The following is a 19,697-nucleotide window of genomic DNA, read 5'->3' as shown; positions in this document are numbered from 1 at the left end:
CTCTGTCTCTGTCTCTGTCTCTGTGTGTGTCTCTCTGTCTCTGTCTCTGTCTCTGTCTCTCTCTCTCTGTCTGTCTATTTCTCTCTGAGTCTCTCTCTGTGTCTCTGTGTCTCTGTCTCCCCCCCCCAACAGGGTTAAGTGACTTGTCCAGGATCACACAGCTAGCAAGAATCTGAGTGCAGATTTGAATTCATGAACATGAGTGTTGTTGACTCCAAACCAGCACTATATCCACCGTGCCACCACGTGGGTGCCTGGGCATTAAAGAGAGATATTACCCACCGACAAAGATTGTAAGGAACAAGCAGCCCAGCTACCAGGCTGAGAAATCTAGTCATTTCTGCAGGGTTAGCTATGCAGGCAGGACCCGAGATGGGGAATGGACTTAAATGATAGTCACGTCTTTGGAAGACCCCGGTTCTACAAGGACTGAGGGAGATGGCCCCCTCTTCTCAGCCCCCTCATTGTTCTTTTTTGTGGTGAGATACATGAGTCCCAGTTGGGACGTTCCCCATGGCCACAGGGGAGGCATGTCTATAGCTTCTGTAGGCAAGTCTGTCTCTCCCTTCATACACAGTGACAGCTTTGGGAGCTTGGGAATGACTCCACCCACACATCGATAGCGAGAACATATCACTCCACGAGACACTAAGTATCCTGCAGGCAGAGATTCTATTTCAGACTCTCATCGTACACCCTGCTAGGGCCAGACCAAAGATGGGGAGACTGGTCTTTGCTCTAGAGCAGTGGCTCCCAAACTTTTTTGGCCTCCCACCCCCTTTCCAGAAAAAATATTACTTAGCCCCCTGGATATTAATTTTTTTATTTTAATAGCAACTAATAGGAAAGATAAATGCACCTGTGGCCATCACCGCTCTCCTGGATCATTGCAGCACCCACCAGGGGGCAGTGGCGCCCACTTTGGGAATCACTGCTCTAGGGCATCCATCCTTGGAGAGGACTGACACCACTTTCAGAATGGACACAATTGAGTGTGATGTATAATTAGCCTTTATATTATATACACATATATATAATTGGCATTTAATTATTGTAATAGAATAATTAGTTAAAACGATGCTTTCAGATGTCACTCTTTCTCTCTACTCCTATTGGTGACCTGGGGTCCCTTTGGTTCTTGGGTCCCCAGCTGCCACAATTGTTCATCACAGCCCTCTTCCCAGCGTAGTGCCTTGCCAGATCTCCTCCATGTGTTGTTTATACCCTTTATTATATCCACACCTCGAGGGGAGGGATAGTCTTGCTTGCACAAATGTGTACCCTCACGATCCCTGGCACACAGTAAGCATTTAACAAATTCTTTAGCCGTCCATTTATCTATATCTTTGGACCTAATTGGCCACTCAGTACCTAGTTGAAAACTGTTTCCAGTGAAAAATTTCACTTTCATGTGCTTTAAGTGGAGAAAGTACTATTAATAGCACGTTCGTTTTGTCAGCCACACAGATAGATAATGGATGCCTCAGTAGCATCACTTAGATATCACTTTAATATCTCTGTTCATTTCTCAAATAAAGTCCCATTCCGATGCCTTATCATGATATAGAGGAGGCCCTGGGTTATCAGAAACGATCCTAGCATATTAGAAGCTCTGCCATGTCCTATGAAGACGTAAAGGCTTTGGGCATAATCTTAGCCAGGAACCAGGAGTCTTATCTGAGGACCAGTCTGGCTAATAGGAAGGAACGTGCTTGAGTGGGAAGAATATAGGATTTGTAGTCAGGAGTCCTGAGTTCAAGTCCCAGAAATGTCACTTCCTGCTCATGTGATGGAAAAGTCACTTAAACTCTCTGGATCTCAGCTCCCTCATCCCTGACATGAAAGGGAGGTATTGGACAAGGTGACTTTTAAGGTTTCTTCCAGCTCTAACATAATCATCTTCCTGAATTCAAATCTGCCCTGAGATACTTACTAGCTATGTGACCCTGGGCAAGTCACTTCACCTTGCTAGCCTCAGTTTCCTCATCTATCAAATGAGCTGGAGAAGGAAATAGTAAACCACTACAGTTTCTTTGCCAAGAAAACCCAAAATGGGGTCATGAAGAATTGGATACCACTGAAAAAGACTAAACAACAATAACAATCAGCTCTAAACCTGTGATTCAAAGGTGGAAAGGATTGTCACTGAAAGGTTGGCCACAGGATCTAATAAAAATTGTTTACTAAGGCTTGGCAGTGGAGGAAGGATAAAATCACAGGTCTTTGAAGTACAGAAATAAATCTTTTTTAACCTAATTTTATTTGTGCTTTTGATTTAGAAAAATTTAACAAGTTGACAAAACCTCATAATTTTCCAGAGTTTTTTAAAAGATAAATTTTCTTTTTTTATCACGAACTAAAGTTTTCCATTTTAATGTCCAAAGACTTAATATTATCCATCTAAGTTTCTTTGTTGCCTACCTCTCCTCTTTGGGAATGAGGATTGAGGGTGGGAGGGGAGGAAAAAGAAGGCCAAAGTAGATCTTGTGTTCTTGTTGTTTAGTGGTAGTTGTGTCTGTCTCTTTGTGAGCCTATAGACCATTCTATCCATGGGGTTTTCTTTTTTCTTCTTTTTTCTTTTTCATTTTTTCCTTTTTGAATATTTTCCCCTAGTTACATGTTTCATGTTCTTTCCCTCTCCCCCAAACTCCCCTAACCCCCCTTAGCTGATGCACAACTCCACTGGGTTTTACATGTATCATTGATTAAGCCCTAATTCCATATTATTGATAGTTGGGCTAGAGTTATCGTTTAGTGTCTTCATCCTTCATCCCCATGGAGTCTTCTTGGTGCTGGAGGGGCTTGCTCTTTCCTTCTCCAACTCATTTTATAGATAAGGAAACTGGGGCACACTGGGTTAAGTGACTTGCCTGGGGTCACACAACTAGGAAGTATCTGAAGTCAAATTTGAATCCAAGTCCTCCCGTCTCTAGGTCTGGCTCTAGATCTACTGAGCCACCCAACTGCCCCTACTGTCTCTTTTTTTAATTTAAAAAAAACACAAAACTTTTTTAAGCAAACAGAATTAAGTGACTTGCCCAGGGTCACAAACTAGGAAGTTCTGAGACCAAATTTGAACCCAAGTCCTCTCAACTCCTGGCCTGATTCTTTATCCACTGAGCTACCAAGCTGCCCCTTATCTAATCTCAAACTAGTTCTTTTTCCACTGTGCTTGAGCAAAGGTGTTGAATAGGAAACCCACAGGCTTGCATTGAGGCCCATGACACTCCTTGGTGCTGCCTGAAGCAAATAAAATGTAATTGAGAAACACTGAACAAAAGAAATAAAAATATAATAGAACACGAATACTATTAATATGTGGTTTTCTAAGTCAATATGTGGCCACGGTACCAATTATCAGCTCCTGTTTCTGTTTGAGTTTGGCATTACTGGGGGTTAGAGTGCTGCCCTCTGTAGTATTGATGGTATAAAATTAATAATAATGATAATTTACTATTATAACTAACATTTATAAAATACCTACTACATGCCAGGGCAGCGAGGTAATGCAGTGGATAGATCTCCAGGTCTAGATTAAAGAAGACCTGAGTTCAAATATCATTTCAGACACTCACTAGCTGTATTGTCAGGAAGGCACCTCCAAGAATTCAAATCTGGTCTTAGACACTTACTAGCTGAGCAAGTCATTTTACCCTGTTTGCCTCAGTTTCCTCATCTGTAAAATGAGCTGGAGAAGGAAATGGTGAACCATTCTAGTATCTTTTCCAAGTAAATCCCGAATGGGGTCACGCAGACTCAAAGATAACTGAAATAACTCAACAACTCTTTATATTTGATATATATTTTATGTCCAAGAGGCATTGTGGCATAATGGATAGAGAGTTGATTTCAGAATCAGACCTTAAGTTTTGCCTCCCACATATAAAGGCTGTGTGTCCATCTAACCTCTCTGTGCCTTACAGCACCAGAAGGTCCCAATAGATCTGTACTGGTAAAGTGGGGTTTCCTTCTCCAGGAGTTCTCTTTAACCAATGAAATCTCACAGGTCCAGTCTCTATCCTTACTTTCACGCTTTAAATTGCCAGTGACTTTGGATGTAGAAGCATACTTACCTGTATTTTATATATTTCCATTTCTTCTGAGGTTTTCTATTTTTCCTAAAATCTAAATTTTTCACAACTTAATTTCTAGAAAATTTACAATATTGCCTGCTTCCTCTCAATGCTCTTCATTTTATCCTCCTTTTAAAAAGCAGATCAGGGCATAGAAATGTGTGGCCTGGATGATAGCCCAGCTTGGGGTGGAGGCAGGCAAAGAACTTATATCCAGGAAATACAGGAGATAGTGCCAGCCCTAAAATCAAGAAGACTTGAGTTCAAATCCAACCTCAGATATTTGCTAGCTGTGTGACCCTGGGCAAATCACTTCACCCTGTTGGTCTCAGTTTCCTCATCTGTCAAGTAAGTTAGAGAAGGAAAGGGCAAACTACTCCACTATATTGGCTAAGAAAACCCCAAATGGAGTCATGAAGAGTCAGAGACGACTGAAAAGACTGAACAACAACAAAAAAGAATCAGCTGGATGGCTAGACCCAAACAGTGTTGATTAATGAATTCCCATCATTTTGGAGAAAGCTCACTAATGGAGCGAGGCAAGGATCTACCCTTGGCCATGTTCTTTTCAAATTTTTTTCATTAGTAACTTGGATGAATTTGTGAATTACTCAGTCTTGAGAAAGAGAGCCAATGTGCTGGATGACAAAGGTTGGGACTTTGACAGGCTGGAACAATGGTCTGATTCTTTTGCTGTTGTTCTGGATCCGTGATAATTTCATCAACGTGGGGGAATTCCCAGTTTGGAAATTCTCACACTGATCAGCAATCCATTTGTAACTTAAGAGTCTGAGAGAGTTGACTGTGGGAATGGGAAGCAAGGGAGGCAGAAGTGGTTCATTGGAAAGATCCCTGCAGATGGAGTCAGAGGGACCTGAGTTCAAATCCCACCTCTGGCAATTACTAGCTGTGTGAATTTCAGCAAGTGGCTAAATCTCCATGGGCCTATTTCCTCATCTATGAAATAATGGGGATGATCTAGATCAGTGGTTCCCAAACTTTTTTGGCCTACTGCCCCCTTTTCAGAAAAAAAAATATCACTTAGCCCCCTGGAAATTAATTTTTTTTAATTTAATAGCAATTAATAGGAAAGATAAATGCACCCGTGGCCATCACCACCCTCCTGGATCACTGCAGCACCCACCAGGGGACGGTGGCGCCCACTTTGGGAATCACTGGTCTAGATGGTCTCTGAGGGGTCTTCTAGTTTTACGTTTCTTATGGCAGAGTGAATAGAATGCTGGTCTTGAAGTCAAGAAAACTCATCTTCCTGAGTTCAAATCTGGCCTCAGACACTTCTTAGCTGGGCAAATCATTTAACTCTATTTGCCTCAGTTTTCTTATCCATAAAATGAGTTAGAGAAGGAAATGGCAAACCACTCCAGTATCTTTGCCAAGAAAACCCCAAATGAAGTCATGAAGAGTTGGGCACGACTGAAATAACTGAATAACAACAAAACAACTTGCTCATACTCCTACAACTAGTGTGTCAGAGATGAGACTTAAACCTGATGCCAAGGCTGGCCCTCTCTCTGTCACAAAACTAATAACTTGAAAAATGATGGGTAAAATTCTGTGTTTGGGTTGTAAAACCTCAGCTGGGCAAGGGCAAGATGGGGACATCGTGGCTGGACAATAATTCAATGAAAAAGATCTGGAGATGCTATGCAGGAGTTAGTGTTAAAGTCCTAGAGATACAAACACAAAAAAATAAAGCAAAATTATTCTTGCCCTCAAGAATCTTATAACCTAGGGTAGGCTATATGGTTCAGTGGATAGAGACAGGTCTAGAGGTGGGAGATCCTGGGTTCAAATCTGGTCTCAGACACTTCCTAGCTGGGTGACCCTGGGCAAATCACTTAACCCCCATTGCCTACCCTTACCACTCTTCTGCCTTAGAATCAATAAAATAACATTGATTCTAAGATGAAAGGAAAGTTTAAGGGGAAGGGGGAAGAAGCTTATATTCTATCACGGGAAGCAACATGTACACACATAAAATAAATACAAAATATGTTTATAGTTTTTAAAAAATGTGATGGAGGGAAGGTGAGTAAAGACTTCATGGGGACAGCAACATGTGAAATGAGTTTTCAAGGGAGCTAAAGATACTAGGAGGTCACGGTGAGGAGTGAGTGCAGGTCAGGAGCAGGGGCAGCCCGTGCAAGGGCACAGGGTGGGAGCTTCATTGTTGTGTGTGAGGAACAGCAAATGCCCTGGATGGACTGGACCATAGCCTGGAGTTTGTGTAATCAGATATGGAAAAGTAGGCAGCAATCAGATCATGGAAAAGGCTTAAATACCAATCAGAAGAATTTACATTTGATCTTAGAGAGAATAAGGAAGGACTGAAGTTTATGGAGTGGAGGAATGCCAAGGCCTGACCTATGTTTTAGGAAAATCACTCTCAAAGCAAGGAGAACTGCCTGTGTCACCTGACTCCAAATCCTGAATTCCTTCCATAGCAGCAATCAGCACTGAGAAATCTTCCTGAGAAGGAGATCCAGCAGATAGGACAATGAGCTACTTTTGGAAGGAGTGAGTTCCCCACACAGAATAACTTCAAGCAGAAGTTAAATCACCAAAGGTCAGAGATGCTACAGATTAGATTTATGACCTAGCTAAGGTTTGGTTTAGATGACTTCTGAGCTACCTTTGAGCCATGGAAATTCCAAGATTCCATGTTGATTAAAGCCCATATGGGAAAACTGGCCCACTTAAAATTGTATCAGTTTACCTGTTTGGCAGCCTAGAGTCAGGAAGACTCCTGAATGGTTTCAAACCCGACCTCAGACACTTATTAGCTTTGTGACCCTGGAAAGGCCACTTAACCTCTCTTTGCCTCAATTGGGAAGGGAATAGTAATAAAACTATTTAAAATATAGTATATAATACATTAGTATATAGCATGGTATATGTAATATATAATAGTATAGCATATATAATACATACATACATATAATAGTATAGTATACATAATATAGTATAGTAATATTAATGGTAGTAGTAATTGTAAAAATAATAGTAAACTATTCCTCAAAATGGGAATAGTAATAGTATCTATCTCTCAGGGTTTTTGTGAAGCTCAAATGAGATAATAATTGTAAAGGGGTCAGCACATAGTAATCACTATAAATATTAACTATCACTCTTCTTATTAGAGAACATTTTGATTCAGTTTTTAATAATTTGAATTTAAATAATTTAAATAAAATTTCATTTTAAATTTTAAAAATTGAATTGAAAATCAGAAAATTGCTTAATAAAAGACACTTTAAAAAACAAACAAACAAACCTGGAATCTGGAAGGGACTTTATTGATCATCAAGTCTGACTCTGATTTAATACCACTAGGCATCTAAGAGGGGCAGTGACTGGACCAAAGTTAGGCCATCTACTAGGAGAGGCAAGGCCAGAACACAGGCATCCTGGACTCTATACCCTGTTGCCTTTCACCAAAAGGCTTCTTTTTTCTTTTTTTAAAACAACAACATCATTTTAAAATTCATTGGCAATTTAATGCAAGTGTTCTCTTTAACAACCAAATATATTTGAATCAACAAGTTGATATGAAATTTTTTAATTTAAGTTCATTAGTTTTTCGATCCTGATAGAAGCACCTTTTCCTCTACTTGGGCAGGTCCCATGTTGCCAATGTGCAGATGGGCATAGACTATGCTATAGATATGCTATATATATAGCATAGAGATGCTAGATAGAGCTCTGAAGGCTTGGGATTGGAAGGGGGGTTTGTGCCTGCTCATGGAGGATGGCAGAGAGTCTGCTAGAGGCTGGCATCCTGTCGAGGAAGCTGGATTCCTTCCTGCTAATGACACCACACTCGGTGTTCTAGAGTTGCTGAGTCTGTGGCAGTTGCTGGCAGAAAGTCACCTGCTGAGCTTTTTTCTCCTTTTTTATTCTTATATCCTCTCCTCGCACCCCTGGTCACTGCTTCCCTTCCTGCAGTCACTCTTCGCCTGAACTGATCACCTTTTACCGGGCCAGGCAGCTGTGGCCCCCTCAGGAGAAGGAAGCTCTGGGAACAAATGAATTCTGGAAATGACAAAGAGCCTGTCTGTGTAGCTGCCTGGGCTTAGGAGGAGAGCATCAGAAAAGTGGGACTAAAAAGCATGAGGTCGAGGAAGGCCGAGAAACAATGGTATGGTTTGCTCTAATTACCTCCAAAAAGACCAGTGGCCTCCTAAAATAGCTTCAGCTATCTCGTTATGTTCAGGATAAGCTCACATAAATCTGCCCAAATCTATTTAGAAAAAGGCTGAAAGGCTAAGCAACCACAGGATCACAGGATTTAGGAGCTGGAAGGAACCTGGGAGATGAGCTCATCCAATCCCTTCATTTTCAGGGAAGAAAATGAGGCCTAGAGAGGGAGTATGACTTGCCAATGACACACAGCAAGGAGCAGAGTTGGGATTCAGAACCCCAAGTCTTTGGATTCCAAGTTTAGGGCACTTTCAACTATACCGCCCTGCCTGTCATCAACTAGAGATAGACGGATTCCTAAGGAATCTTAAAGATTATTTCTTCTTCCTTCTTCATAATCCTCTATAAAATGGGGATAATCACCTACTTTTAAAAATTTGTACTTTGAGGCCCATGCCAGCTTTATTTTTATTATTGTTGTTTTTATTTATTCCAGATCACATGTCATTATAACTTTTTAATATTCATTCTTTGACATTTTGAAATCCATGTTCTCTCTCGCCCTCCTCAAAAAGGCAAGTAAATGTGACATAGATTGTACAGATGTTCTCATACAATACATATTTCCATGTTCATCATGTTGTAAAAGAAGACATATTTGCTTACACTAGAGAAAATTTCATGGAGTAAATAAAGTGAAGAATGGTATTTTTACTCTGCATTCAGAATCCAGCAGCTTCATTTTGCATCACTTCATATAAATCTTTTCAGGTTTTTTTGTGGTCTTATTGTTTGTCATTTCTTTTTTTTCTCTTTTTTTAATTTAGAATATTTTTCCACGGTTACATGATTCATGATTCCCATCCCAACCCCTTACTCTTCCCTCCCCTCTCCCTGAGCTGAGAAGCAGTTCCACTGGGTTATCCATGTATCATTGTTCAAAACCTATTTCCATGGGGGCAGCTGGGTAGCTCAGTGGATTGAGAACCAGGCCTAGAGACAGGAGGTCCCAGGTTCAAATCCAGCCTCAGACACTTCCCAGCTGTGTGACCCTGGGTAAGTCACTTGACCCCCATTGCCCACCCTTACCAATCTTCCACCAAGAAGCCAATACACAGAAGTTAAGGGTTTAAAAAAAAACTATTTCCATGTTATTCATATCTGCAGTGGAGTGATTCTTTAACATCAATTGTTTGTCATTTCTTATGGCATGATAGTATATCACAACTTGTTCAGCCATTCCTCAACTGATGGACATCTCTTCAGTTTCCAGTTCTTTGCCACCAGAAAAAAGAGCTGCTATGAGTATTTTTTACATATACATCCTTTCCCCCATCTTTGATCTCTTTGGGATACAGACCTAGTAATGGTATTTCTGGATCAAAGGGTATGCAGAGTTATATGGCCCTTTGGGCAGGCAATAGCTTACCCCTCAGGACCATCATGGGAAGAATTCTTTGTGATCCTTAAAGCACCTCTGAAATAGGAATTATTATTAGGCAGGTGGGGAAATTGAGGCTCAGATTGGCAAAGTGATTTAATGCTCAAGATCACCTAAGTGTTTTCAAACCCAGATCTCCTGATGTATTTCCTCTAGTAGAATATAAATTCCTTAAGGACTGTGGTTGTTTTTATTTTGTTTGTTTGTTCGTTTGTTTTATATCCCAGTTCCCAGTACAAGTGGTTGGAACGTAGTAGGTACTTTAAAAATGATTGTTGATCGACTTGATTCCATTGCAGAATTTGCTGAATAGCACTACTTTCCTGTTTGAATTCACAAGCATCCTAGTTGTGTGTGGATAGGAATACGGAATAATTTTATGGACTGCACACGGTGATTTTAATTACACTCTCCCCACTGTCTTCTTCTCCCCTCTTTCTTCCTTTCCTACATTATTCCCTCTTGAAAATTAAGCTGTGAGAGAAAAATTCAGCCTGCCAAACGCCCACAGAGCACATATTTTAATCTGGTTCCTCAGTCTTCCAGGAAAGCAGATGTAAGATCTAACGACATTCTTCCTGCTGGCTGGAACTAAGCTCTGTTTCATGCAATTAAAAGGAGGGATTGGGGGGGTGGGGGTGGGAGTGGGGGAGACCTAAGGAAAAGGAAAAAGTGCATGTGGGTGATGTTGTTTCTCATCCAAGAATTAGCTCCAGCTTCAGCTGCCTCTGGATTTCTTTCCTGGGGGTCAGCTGGCTATCACTGATTTACAGTTAAAAGGGACCTTCGAGCATGGGGCTTCCATCCAAGCAAAGAATAACACTTTAGAGAGACGAAAGGGTTCAGACACAGTCTGTGGAGGAGGGTGGAGTCAGAGGCCCTGGGCTCTGTTTCTCCCAAAGATATAAGTCATATAATATAAGCCAGACCTAGGGGGGAAACTTGGACATGGTCGACAAAATTGTCACAACCAGAACTAGGAGGAACCTCAACTCTGACCTTTTAGATGCTGAATAACACTGAAGAATATTTGAGAGGTCCAGCCGGTGATCAGTATCTTGCAACTAAGTGATATGAATTTTACATAAAAGATAATTGAGGGAACAGCTAGGTAGCTTAGTGGATAGAGTCCCAGACCTGGAGTTGAGAGGACCTGGGTTCAAATTTGGTCTCACATATGTCCTAGCTGTGTGTCCCTGGGCAAGTCACTGAACCATTGTTGTCTTGCCCTTGTCCCTCCTCCGTCTTAAAAATGATACTAAGGCATAAGGTAGGGAGAGAGAGAAAGAGAGAAAGAGAGAGACAGAGAGACAGAGAGACAGAGAGAGAGAGAGAGAGAGAGAGAGAGAGAGAGAGAGAGAGACAGAGAGACAGAGAGACAGAGAGACAGAGAGACAGAGAGACAGAGAGAGACAGAGAGACAGAGAGACAGAGAGACAGAGAGAGACAGAGAGAGACAGAGAGACAGAGAGACAAAGACAGAAAGACAGAGACAGAGAGACAGAGACAGAGAAAGAGGGAGAGAAAGAGGGAGAGAGAAAGACAGAGAGACTGACAGAGAGAGAGAGACAGAGACAGAGAAAGAGGGGGAGAAAGAGAGAGACAAAGAGAGAGAGAGACAGAGAATGAGAAGTGAGACCAAGAAAGATGAAATGACTTCCCTAAAGTTCCCCAATTCACTGACAACCATGATTGAACCCAGGTCCTCCCCCAAATGAGTGCTTTACCTTTCCTGCTATATCATGCTGCCTTTCCCATAAGCAAAGCTTATTTTTATTGTACTTTAAGGTTTGCAAAATACTTTCTTACTATGCCCAAAGGGCTATAAAATTGTGCATATCCTTTGATCCTGCAATACCACTACTGAGTCTATATCCCAAAGAGATCATAAAAAGGGGAAAGGATCTGTTTGTACAAAAATATTTATAGCTGTGCTCTTTGTGGTGACAAAAAATTGGAAAACGAGGGGATGTCCCTCAGCTGGGGAATGGCTGAACAAATTGTGGAATATGATGATGATGGAATACTATTGTGCTATAAGGAATGATGAACAGGATGTGATAAGCAATATGCTTTCAGAAAAAGCTGGAAAGGGGCAGCTGGGTGGCTCAGGGGATTGAGAGCCAGGCCCAGAGACGGGAGGTCCTGGGTTCAAAGGTGGGCTCAGACACTTCCCAGCTCTGTGACCCTCAGACTATTCGTGGTGATCCCAGTCACTTGACCCCCATTGCCTAGCCCTTACCGCTTGCTCTTCTGCCTTAGAACCAATACACAGTACTGATTTTAAGACAGAAGGTAAGGGTTAAAAAAAAAGAAAGCTGGAAAGAAATATGAACTGATGCAGAGCAAAATAAGCAGAAACAAGAACACTGAACACAGTAACAGCTATTCTGTACAATGACAGGCTGTGAAAGACTTAGCTACTCTCAGCAAAACATTGATCCAGGACAATTTTAAAGGATTTAAATGACAAAGAATGCTCTCCATCCCCAGAGAAAGAACTGTTGGAGTCAGAATGCAGATTCAAAGCAAATTATTTTTCACATTAGTTTATTTATGGTTTCATTTTGGGGTTTTGGTTTTATATGAGTATTCCCTTATGATAGTGTCTAGTATGGATGTATATTTTGCATAATAACACATGTATAACCCAGATCAAATTACTTACCATCTCTGGAAGGGGGAAGGAAGTAAGGGAATGAAGCAATTTTGATCTTTCCATTTTGGAAAACGTATGTTGAAATTTGTTATTGCGTGCAATTGGGAAAATAAAATATCTTTTAATTAAAAAAGGACTTTCCTTGAAAAAAAATTCTATGAGGTAGGTAGAATCAGCATCACTGTCCTCATATTACAAATGAGGAAACTGAGTCCTAGAGAAGTAAAGCAATCAAGAGAAGAATGCAAGTTCCTTGAGATCAGGGAGTGCTAGATTTGGAGTCAGAGGATCTGAGTTCAAATCTTGTTTCTGACACTTACTACCTGTGTGACAACTGGTAAGTTAATTTGTCTAGGCTTCAGTTTTCCTCATCTGTACAATAAGAGGTTAAGATTAGATGATCACAGGGGCAGCAAGGTAGCCAGTTAGGGAGAGCACCAGGCCTGGAGTCAGGAGAACCTGGATTCCAATCTGCCCTCAGACACTTCCTAGCTGTGTGACTTTGGGCAAGTTACTTAACCCTATTTGCCTTGCCCTTGCCTTTCTGTCTTAGAGTTGTTACTAGGACAGAAAGGAAGGATTAATTAAAAAAAAAACAACTAGATGATCACCAAGATCCATTCTCCTCTAAATCTATGATCCTGAGTCTGACTGTTTTTTGTTTTGACTTGCACAAGTCTTTGCTTAATAAATGCTTGTTTAATCTGAGTTGAATTGAATCTATCTTGGATGAGATCATTAATAAATTTTAGGACCAGTACCTAGACTTTCATGTCCTAGTCCACTGCACCCTAACTCTACTTATCTTACATACAATTTTTTCTTTCTACACTCTCAGAATCACATAGCATTTTGAGAATTGGGAGGGACCAAAACAGCTGCCATCTTGTTCAGTTCATACTCTCAAGGAATCTCCGTTATATATCATCAACAAATATTTGTCCATCCCATGCTTGACTATATCCAAGGAAAGGGGAATCTGTCATCTTTCTAAGCTGTCCATTCCATTTTTAGACAGTTCTAGTTGTTAGGAAGGTTTTCCTGGCCTCAAATCTTAAATTTCCTCTTTGAGGCAAATCCCACCCTTTGTTCCAGAAAAAGTCTTAGAACAGAACAAGTCTAAGCCCCCTTCCATATGACATCCTTTCAAATACTTCGAGGCAGCTACTATGTCTTCCTCAAATCTTTTCTTTCCCGGGCCAGACATGTGCAGCCTCTTCAACCACTCTTCATATGATGTGGGCTCAAGACCCTTCCTCATTCTCCTCTGGATACTTTTCAATTGAATTGAACATAACCCTCCACATGAAGTCCAATGGGACCATCACAGCTCTATTAATGGCATTGCTGCCTTTCTTAATAAAGATCATACTTGCTTTTTTGGTTCCTACATCACCCAGTGGACAGCTACGTGGTGCAGTACATATAGTGCCAAACCTAGAGTCAGGGAGATTTGAGTTCAAATCTTGCCTCAGATACTTACTACCTGTGTGACTGGGTAAGACATTTAATCTTGCTTACCTCAGTTTCCTCCTCTGTAAAATGAGCTGGAGAAGGAAAAGGCAAACCACTCTAATATCTTTGCCAAGAAAACCCCAAATGGGATCAAGAAGAGTCAGATATGATTGGAAGATGACTAAAAAACAATAAAGCATCACCCTGCTGACTCATACTGAGCTCTCAGTCCACTAAAATCTCTTGATCTTTTTCAGAACAATTGTTGTCTAACCATAACTTCTCAGGCTTGTGGTTAGGTACCAGCAGGTGCTCCTGCTGTGTTTTCTCCCTTTGGGGGTAGCCCAGCTTTTCCTTGTCCAAGTTATCATTGTTTTTGCTGTTTAGTCATGTCTATTCCTTTGTGATCCCCATGGACCACATTCTATCCTCCATTATATATATCATAAAGTCAGAATTTCTTAAATCTAAAAATGTGGCATGACTATCTCTTATAAAAATGTGTCTTTCATCCAACTTTCATTCATTTTTTAGCATATATCCTTGGAGCACTTGGTGAGTGCATAGCCCTGTAGCAAGCACTACAGGGGATACGAAAGCAAACTGTGATCTGGTCCCTGCCTCTAGGAGCACAGGGTGATGTTAAAGTCAAATTGAGGGGCAGTGAGGTAGCTCAGTGGATAGAGAGCCAGGCCTGGAGATGGGAGGTCCTGGGTTCAAATGTGGCCTCAGATACTTCCTAGTTCTGTGACCCTGGGCAAGTCACTTAACCCCAATCAACTAGTCCTCTTCTGCCTAGGAACCAATACTTAATTTTGATTCTAAGACAAAAGGTAAGGCTTAAAAAAAAATGTCAAATCGACATCTATAAAGCAACTCTATACTAACAAAAAAGACCTAGTATTAGATTTTATATAATATAGGTACTTAAATATTTGTTTGAATGAATTAATGAATGGATGAGTGAATAAATGATTAAATGACCAAATGATTGATGTAGAAAGAGTAAAAGAAGGGGAATCTTTGTGAGTTGGAACTGTGAAGGAAGACTTAGAAGAAGAGGTAGAACTTCAGCTTGATGTTCAAGAGTCAATAAGTTTTGGGTAAGCAGAAGGCAGAGGGTAAAGTGAGAGAGGTAGGTAACAAGCATTTTTTAAAGCATTTAGTATGTGCCAGGCACTATGCTACGTGCTGAGGATAGAAGGACCAGCAAAAAGAAAGTCCTCAAGGAGCTTCCATCCTAAAGAGGGAGGACAATACATAAAAGGGTACTGGAAAGAGATGGGGGAAGAAAGAGTAAGAGGTGTCCATGCAGCCATAGTAGCAGAGTCCTTTGAGTCAAAAGAGCAACCAAGAGGAAGATGAAGCACGGCTAGTTGAGGCCATTCCATAATGGAGGCCAAGAAAGGAACTCACCAAAGGGAAGAAGGGCAGAGAGATATATGGCAGGTAAGAAGGTTCCAGGAACTGAAGGAAGTTCCAGGGAGAGAAAGCAGATGAGTAATGCTTGCAAAGTCCATAGAGGCACAAGCACAGCCAGAGGGGAATGAAACCTGGCCTGCCTAGACCCGTCCCCAGAATGGAGGCCCTGACAGGAAATCACCAACGGGAGGAGAGATATCAGCAAGGACTTGCAACCTGGAACAAAGACTGTGTATGTGTCGGGAGGAAGGTTGCAGATACCAGCTTGGCTAGAATAGAAGGTATGTGCCTTGGAGGAATGAGCAATGAGGGTTCAGAGATGGGGCAGGAGCTAACTGATTGTGGAGGGCTTAGAATGCTTCATTATAGCGTAGAACTGTGCAGTCACACAACCTACTGTGACGTAGTTCCAGCCCAGGGATTTATCTGTTCCTCTAAGAAGGAGAAAGTCGTCTTTGTAGCAGCCTCTTCTCTCACCCTGCTTTGCCGTAGGGAGTCTCAGGAGGGCATCAAGCTGCTGCTTCTATCGGGCAGAGGATGCCACTGAGAGCTTGCCCTCGCTCCCCTCACACTTCCAGGCTGATCCCTTCCCAGACGCTCTTGCCAGCTTCTGGCTGCCTTGCCACACAGGAAATGCAAGGATTAGCCTCTGGCCTTTCCCACAATGGGATGTTTTTTTGTTTCAGGGAGACTGGAGACAGCAGAGACCTCCCGGGTCATCTAATGCTTTTTGGTTGTTTTAAGCAGGAAGTTTCTTTAGTGTCTTCTGGAAAAATTTATTGAGGATTGCTCTTAAACTATTCAAGCTGGCTTTTTAGCTTGGGAATCGTCCATCCGATCAGTATCTTACCATGTGCCTAGCTTGGAGCTGGGCATTGTTGGGGAGTACATAGCAGCATGAGACATGACTCTTCTCAGAGAGCTCCCTGCCGTCTAAGTGGGGCGATGAGGCAATGCTGCACAGTAGAAATAGCACTGGGCTTTGCCCCGGGAGATCGGAATTCAAAATCTAGCCCTGACACTTCCTAGCTGTGAGGTGATGCGACACAGTTTCTCTGGGCCTCAGTTTCTACATAAATAAAATGGAACTAAAAACAAATATTCATATTATCTGGCTCACAGGGTTTTTGTGAAGGAAGCCTTTGTGAGCTTTAATGTGCTTATAGAAATGTGAATTATCATTATTAGTACAAATATACATGAAGTAAAGATATGATTGGTGCCAAGGGAGCAAGAGCAAGAGTAGTCTAAAGAAGCTAGGAGAAAGATGACTGTGGATTCAGGGAGGCAGTCAGAGAAGGCTTCGCGGAGGAGGTGGTAAGTGAGTTAGGTTTCTAAGGACATAGGATGTAAGCAGACCAGCAGGACATTCTGAGGAAGAATGACAAAAATTGAGGCAAGTTTGGGGGGGACAAAGTAGGCTGGTTTTTCCTGGAGCAGAAAACTTGATTGATGAAGTGATCAGAGTGCAGCTGGATAGGAATGAATTTGGAGGGCCAGCTCTAATAAATTCTTAATTATTATTATTGTTAACCCTTACCTTCTGTCTTAGAATTAATACTGTGTATTGGTTCCAAGGCAGAAGAGTGGTAAGGATTAGGCAATGGGGAACTTGCCCAGAGTCAGCTGGGAAGTGTCTGAGGTCAGATCTGAATCCAGGACCTCCTGTCTCTAGGTCTAGCTCTCAATCCACTGAGCCATCCAGCTGCCCCCAACAGTTTCTTAATTATTACTTGCCTCACCTTTTTCATCTGTAAAATGGGATTGGTAACAACAACAACAACAGTATATTCATTACACTGCCCACCTCAAAGGGCTGCTGAAAGGGGACAAAGGCTATCTAACCATTTAGGGTTAGGGTTGGGGAGCAAGGAGTAACCTGGCCTGTGATTTTGTCACAGGAAAAAACTTCCATTCTGCTAATTCCTTTCACAGATGCAGGTCTGTAATTGCTCTATAACACAGGATTTTAAAGAACTGCCCAGGGCACTGAAAGAATAATTTAATTAGAAAAATTCATTAAGCATCTACTATTCGCCAGTCAATATGCTAGGAGCTGGGGATACAAAAACTTAAATGCTGCCATCCCTGCCCTCAAAGAGTTTACATTCCATCAGAGTCCATGACAGATGGTCAGTTTCTATGGGGTGGCATAGTGGATGGGGTACAAAGTCTGTAATTAACAAGACTGTTCTTTCTCAAATCAAATCCAGCTTCAGAAACTTACTAGCTATGTGACTCTGGGCAAGTCATTTCACCCTGCTTGCCTCAGTTTCCTCATCTGTAAAATGAACCAGAGAAGAAAATGGCAAACCACTCCAGTATCTCTGCCAAGAAAACCCCAAATGGGGTCATGAAGAGTCAAATGTGTCTGAGAACGTCTGAACAACAATAGCCAGAATGACCATGTGTCACCCTGGGCCCCCGATTCCTGATTACTGGGGACACTGTGGGACCCATTAAAGCCTATTCAATCATTGAGACTTTTAAAAGGGAGTCAGTTTCTCTCTCCCCCACCCTTTCCCCTCTTTCTCTCTCTCTCTCTGTAGCTTATCAGAGGCAAAATGATTTGGCCACAGTCACACAGTCATTGTATGTCCGAGGCAGGACTTGAACGGAGCCAGGTCTACCTGTCTCCAAAGGCAGCCGCCTTACCCAGGGCACCAGCGCCTGACTCTCAAGGGTAAGCAGTCATTCATTGTTTTTATTTGAGAACATGAAGGTTGAATATTTCTTAATTGTCCTTCCAGAGGCTGGAGATCAAGTTGCCTGTGTTTCCCTTGGATGTTCTTTGAATTTTTATGGATGTTTACAGTGGAAGTTTTCAGCTGATGTTTGCTGTTGGCAGAGCATGACTTTTTATCATGTTCAGGGTTCAGGAGGTTGGAACTCATTTGAGATTGCGCAGGAAGAGGTATGCTGCAATGGAAAAAGCATTGGATTTGCAGCCAGAGGACATAGTTTCGAATCTCATCTCGAGCATTGAAGTTGATAGACTTGGGCAAGCCATATAAGCTCTCTGGGCCTCCTCTTCTTCCTCTGTAAAATGAGGAAATTGGACCAGGTGACCTCATAGGTCTCTTCCAGTTCTAAACCTGCGATCCTTAGAGTCTATGAGAAGTAATATGGCGCCGTGTGGGAAAGACTCAAAACTAACTCTGGGAGGTCATCCATAGGAGAGAAGCAGGTCATACCTTGGGCAGAGTATGTTCATTCACTCCAAGGGCTTTAATGAAATATCTCCAAAAGTTTCATTCATAGAATAATAGAATGGCTAAACAAGTTGTGGCATATGATTGTGATAGAATGCTACTGTGCTATAAGAGATAATAATAAGCAGGTTAATTTTTAAAAATCATGGAAAGACCTACGTGAAATTGTGAAGAGTTAAATGAGCAGAAACAAGAGAGCATTTACATACAGCAACAGGAATATCGTTTGAAGGATGATCTTGTATACGTCCACCTCCTGAGAAAGAACTGATAAATAGAAACAAGCCAGACATAGTTTTATATATTCATCTATCTTTTTATCAAATAATGCCTTTTCTAGTGAGGGGAGGGGAGGGAAGAAGGGAAATACCTGGAAATTTTTTTAATGTAATAAATAAATATATTTTTAAAACATTTAAAGGATAATAGAATTTAGACCTGACTTTTACTTCTTAAAAATGTCTATGTCCAAGAATTTATTAAAGAGTGGATCAGAGTCAGAGGAACCCCGGTAAAGAACCAGAAGAAACTAGAGAGGCCATCTAATTAATTTGATTCATCCCTCATTTTACAAATAGAGAAATTGAGAGCTAAAAAGGTTAACTGGCTTAGCCAAAGTCACACAGATAGTAAGTGTCAGAGGCAAGATTTGATCCCAGGTCCTCTTACTCCAGACTAGCATAGGTAATAAATTGTCCCAGATATAGAATTTGAGCCCACATCCTCTTATTCTGGAGATAGTGATCTTTCTACTCTAGGGTAGAGGAAAGCATCATAGCGTTTTAAGTATTGCAGCCTTTGCTGGCTTAGAATGGTTGTGGGGAACCTTTCCTACTAAGGGGCCCAAGCTCTGAACTCATGTTGATTGGGGTGGGGAAGTATCAGGTTTTTTCCTCTTTTTTTCATCGTCTCTGACTCTTTATAACATTCCTCCACCCTAGGCCACATGTACCCTTGAGCAAGTCATTTCTATCAAAGACTCATAAGTAGGCATTGAAAAAGACTTAGTGCATAACACATAGCTCTATGTTATTCTCCACTGAGGTTGAGATTTAAAATATTAAACTATAAAACACTTAGTGGAACTACTTCCTGTACCTTGGCTTCTAACCATTCAGTTCATTTCTAGGATATAGCTTGCCTTGATTTCCTTCTGGGGGAGTCATCTTCTCTGAGAAGGATGTAGGTATAGGAAATTCCTGTTTTGATTAAAAAGCACCAAGAACTCCTGAACCCCAGAAGTAGCCATCAGACATGAGAAAACTGACTCTCTC

The sequence above is a fragment of the Gracilinanus agilis genome, chromosome 2 (genome assembly GCF_016433145.1).
Source record: "Gracilinanus agilis isolate LMUSP501 chromosome 2, AgileGrace, whole genome shotgun sequence".
Classification (NCBI taxonomy): Eukaryota; Metazoa; Chordata; class Mammalia; order Didelphimorphia; family Didelphidae; genus Gracilinanus; species Gracilinanus agilis.
Note: the sequence above shows the minus strand (reverse complement) of the source record.